Source organism: Pteropus vampyrus, unplaced genomic scaffold (assembly GCF_000151845.1).
Source record: "Pteropus vampyrus isolate Shadow unplaced genomic scaffold, Pvam_2.0 Scaffold570, whole genome shotgun sequence".
Taxonomy (NCBI): domain Eukaryota; kingdom Metazoa; phylum Chordata; class Mammalia; order Chiroptera; family Pteropodidae; genus Pteropus; species Pteropus vampyrus.
The window spans coordinates 333,428-338,567 of record NW_011889351.1 but is presented as its reverse complement, the minus strand read 5'-3'; the positions used below and the strand labels follow the sequence as shown (position 1 = coordinate 338,567).

Sequence of the window (5,140 nt, the reverse complement as noted above, 5' to 3'; positions counted from 1 at the left end):
AAAGTTGTAATTATTCAGAAATAAGTGGATACATTGGATTATATGGCTATTAGGAACAAACTTTTTCTCAAAAAAATCTGAGTCCCTTCTTACTGAGGAATATTTATGTGAGCCGGAACTTAAAATATATTTTCCCAGTACGAAGTATTACAAAAGGTAGAAAAATATAGTTGAATCTATATCCAGATACTTTGTAGCTTAAATATAAACATGTGAACTGACCCAGAAATTTCTCAGAAACCTACTACTTTTCTACATGAGTTTTATTATATTTATAATTTACTTCGTATCTATTTATATTTATTATATTTTTTTCATTCTATATTCCATTATAAATGCCACTGCCTCGGTCCAGATAGGCCCTTGTCCTTTCTTGCCTAACCCCTACATTTGCATCTTAAATGGTCTTCCTGTTTCCCATAACATCCTCCTCACATCCTCCTGAAGCCATTCTCTACACTGCCTCCAGGGATCCTCCAGAGTGATTGTTCTAGAATGCAAATCTCATATCTTTTTCTACTTAATATTCTTTACTGCGGCTCTCTCTTAAGGACAGAATTAGAATTCCTCAGGGTAGCACGGTGTGCTCCTCTACCCCTATCTTGGCACACTCCTCACCTGTACCTTGCTGCGCTTACCATGTGTTCCAGCAGAGTGAGTTGCTCACAGCTCCTAAAGGCTCCAGGCTCTTGCACACCAATCTCCTTTGCTGGGGACGCCTTTCCTCTTGTCACCCACTTCTCAGCCAGCTAGCTCATTCTTGTTTATTCTTCCAGACTCAGCTCAACATCACCTCCTTTTGAAAGCCTCTCTTGGATTCTACTCTTCTCCCTTCCTCCGTTTGAATTAGAGCCCTCCGCTGAGCACATTTATGTCCTGGAGCATATCTGTCAGTAGCGTGGAGCTCGGTCTACTGATTTGCGAGCTCCTTGAGGACAGGACTATTTCCTGTTCTCTTTGGGATCTTTGGTAACTAACATAGTGCCAGCACATTTAATCAATGAGCATCTCTTGATTAACTTTTTGATCCGGAGTTCTTCTGTTTATTAGCTGCGTGATCTTGGGTGAGTCATTTAAGCTCCTGTTTTTTCATAGAAATGGTAATAATATGCCTATCATAAGGATTAACTGAGATGAAGCATAGAAAATACTTTATAGATTGCATTTCACTGCTTTTCAAATGGAAGGATTTATTATTATCACCACTTATATGCTGCTTTGATGTGCAGGCTTTTTCAGAAAAAAAAATGTGCTCTCTTGGTTTTCCCCTCCCTCTCTGGGACCTCGCTCTGCTCCCCGAAATGTCCCCTGTCTCCTTCCTTTCCCAACTCACTGTTTCCATCTCTTCCACCTACAAATCTGTTCTCATCTCACTCATTCTGAAAGCCCGTCTTCCTCCAACTCTACCTCCTCCTCAAGCCGTGATCCTTCCTTTCTTCTCCCATGGCTGCCAAAGAATGTTTTAGCTGGCTGCCTGCTGGCTCTCACCGCCCACTCCTTTCTTACCCAGCACAATCTGGATCTCACTCTCGGTGCCTCACAGTCATTATGCCCTCTGAGGGCGCTTATGATCTCCTGTTGTGGAATCCAGTGGGCTGTTCTTCCGACCTCATCCCACTGGACCTCTGTAGTATCTGGCCCTGCTGATCACCTCCCCGTGCTTGAAAACTCCTCCTCCCCATCCCTATGCTGCGCTTTCCCGTTTTTCCTTTTCTCTCTACAACAGTTCCTTGTTCTCTTCCCATAAGTATTGGCATTCCTCAAGGCTCTGCCCTGGGACCTCTTGTTTTCTCTCTTTTCTGCTGGGTGATTTATCTCACCCACTCCCACAGATGCCTTCCAGTTTGTACTTCTATTTTATTTTATTTATTTATTTAGGCAACCCTTGGTTGACCTCACAGATTGCAAGGACCTTATCAGCTTACAATCCCTTATTATTGATTTTTTTTAATTTTTAATTTTTTTTTTTTATGCCTACAGCACCTGGTCTTCCTAGGTGGTTTCCCATCCAAGTACTAACCAAGCCTGATCCTGCTTAGCTTCCGAGATCAGACAGAATCAGGCTTTTTCAGAGTAGCATGGCCATAGACCCAGTCTGTACTTTTAGAGCAAGCACCTTCCTCAGCTTCCTGAGCTCCCCGTGTCCCACCGTTGGCTGGACAGCTACTTTTGATGGCCCTGCTGAAACCTAGTGTAAAGGTGGGGCAAAGATGTGATGTCCACTATAATAAGAAGGTACTTTAGGCAACTCTATAGAATATATTGTATTTCAGCAAGAATTTATTATAGGGTAATTCACTTATGCACACCTCTATTACAGTACTTTTTTATAGTATAATTTGGGTGCTAATGACAGACAGGACAAAGGGATAAAGAATGCAGTAATGCCAAGAGACATACCTCCTGGTTGTCTTGTGATAGGCAATTGCTTATAATCGATACTATCATCAGTTTGATATTTACCTTGGTTGTCATGCCATTCTGGCTGCTACTAACAAAAATATTTGCGGCTACATTTTAAGGTACGCAGATAATAACAACTAAAAGGCTTTGATGTGCTTGCTAAGGACAGTGAAGTTGGTCAAAGTTCACAGCATGAAACAAAAAACGAAATGAAATCTGGGACTCAGAGATAGAGTTAGTTTTCTTCACATCTACATCTATACAAACCTGAAACACAAAGTATCCAAGATAAAAATCATCCTTCACTGCCTTTTCCCACCAACTTGCTTCTCCCCTTTTTGTCTTATTACTAATAATGGCTCATCATTCTCCCAGCCATCCTAAATTTCTCACTCTTGCTTTCCTCCCCCATCCAGTTACTTACCAAGTCCTATAGATGCTCTTACTGACATATCTGTGGCTCTCACCTTACCATTTCTACCGGCCCTGCTGATCACCTCCTCGTGCTTGAAAACTCCTCCTCCCCATCCCTATGCTGCGCTTTCCCGTTTTTCCTTTTCTCTCTACAACAGTTCCTTGTTCTCTTCCCATAAGTATTGGCATTCCTCAAGGCTCTGCCCTGGGACCTCTTGTTTTCTCTCTTTTCTGCTGGGTGATTTATCTCACCCACTCCCACAGATGCCTTCCAGTTTGTACTTCTATTTTATTTTATTTATTTATTTAGGCAACCCTTGGTTGACCTCACAGATTGCAAGGACCTTATCAGCTTACAATCCCTTATTATTGATTTTTTTTAATTTTTAATTTTTTTTTTTTATGCCTACAGCACCTGGTCTTCCTAGGTGGTTTCCCATCCAAGTACTAACCAAGCCTGATCCTGCTTAGCTTCCGAGATCAGACAGAATCAGGCTTTTTCAGAGTAGCATGGCCATAGACCCAGTCTGTACTTTTAGAGCAAGCACCTTCCTCAGCTTCCTGAGCTCCCCGTGTCCCACCGTTGGCTGGACAGCTACTTTTGATGGCCCTGCTGAAACCTAGTGTAAAGGTGGGGCAAAGATGTGATGTCCACTATAATAAGAAGGTACTTTAGGCAACTCTATAGAATATATTGTATTTCAGCAAGAATTTATTATAGGGTAATTCACTTATGCACACCTCTATTACAGTACTTTTTTATAGTATAATTTGGGTGCTAATGACAGACAGGACAAAGGGATAAAGAATGCAGTAATGCCAAGAGACATACCTCCTGGTTGTCTTGTGATAGGCAATTGCTTATAATCGATACTATCATCAGTTTGATATTTACCTTGGTTGTCATGCCATTCTGGCTGCTACTAACAAAAATATTTGCGGCTACATTTTAAGGTACACAGATAATAACAACTAAAAGGCTTTGATGTGCTTGCTAAGGACAGTGAAGTTGGTCAAAGTTCACAGCATGAAACAAAAAACGAAATGAAATCTGGGACTCAGAGATAGAGTTAGTTTTCTTCACATCTACATCTATACAAACCTGAAACACAAAGTATCCAAAATAAAAATCATCCTTCACTGCCTTTTCCCACCAACTTGCTTCTCCCCTTTTTGTCTTATTACTAATAATGGCTCATCATTCTCCCAGCCATCCTAAATTTCTCACTCTTGCTTTCCTCCCCCATCCAGTTACTTACCAAGTCCTATAGATGCTCTTACTGACATATCTGTGGCTCTCACCTTACCATTTCTACCACCTCCACCCCTGCAGAAGGCCTTCTCCCCTAAACCATCTCCATAGCCTATCGCATTTGGCTATTTTTTTCCTTCCCTCCTTTCATCTCTTCCTCTCTTCTTCCTTCTTTCAACAAAAATTTTTTGAGCACGTACTACGTATCAGGCACTGGAGAAACAAATTGATACTGTGCAGGCTCATTCCTCAAGATGTTTAGAGCCAGTAGAAGACTTATTTCAAGAGGCCCACATTCCAGTGGGGGACACGGATTAGTAAGTAGATAATTACTAAGTGTGTATACCCCGGGCCTTCTAGCTGGTCTCCTGGCCTCCATTTACCCCTCCATTCCAGTCTATATTACTTGCTGTACCAGGCTAAAATTCCGAAGGTATGGTGATAATTCTACCAGGGTCCTTCATTAGTTCCCCATTGCCTGTGTAAGTAAGTTCTCAGCATGTTTTTATGGGTTTTCACAAAATGCCCCAGCCTGCTTCTCCAAAAGCACCTCCACAGTTCTCCCCTTGTTGCCCTTCGCCATGGCCCAGCCTCCAGCAGGAGCTCTCTGAAAATGCTCTTGCCTCTGTGCCTATCTTGTTATAGTTCCCTCCCCCACTACCTCTGCCTGTAAAAATGCTAACCAAAGGTCCATTTCCAACCCTGACCCCAGTAGGTGTAACTCTTTCTTGCAACGGTGCTTCAATCCCACCTTTGCCACGGTGCTTCAATCCCACCTTGCCATCCTCACAGTGCACAGAAAACTGATGATTTGATGAGCAAATCCATCTGCTGGAGACACAGAGAGCTGTAGCATCACCCAGCTTTCTGGGATTAGTAAGCAAACCTAAGAACTATCATCACCAGCAGCAAGGGTTCCATAGTAAGAAGCACACAGCCCAGACATCTTGGACTGATGGAAGAAAAATGGATACGGGACCAAAGCCAGCTACCCTCAGTAAGGGTCGTCACCAATGTCACAGTGAGGAGAAACTAGAGAATAGAGCCCAGTGTGTGGCCTCTATCATCTAT

General features: G+C 42.5%; 2 pseudogenes; both read right to left on the bottom strand.

The window, feature by feature from the left end:
- Window positions 1-1,971: 1,971 nt before the first annotated feature.
- On the bottom strand, window positions 1,972-2,090 carry LOC111733468 (annotated as a pseudogene).
- A 1,130-nt stretch (window positions 2,091-3,220) lies between these two features.
- LOC111733467 lies at window positions 3,221-3,339 on the bottom strand (annotated as a pseudogene).
- Between the last annotated feature and the right edge of the window lie 1,801 nt (window positions 3,340-5,140).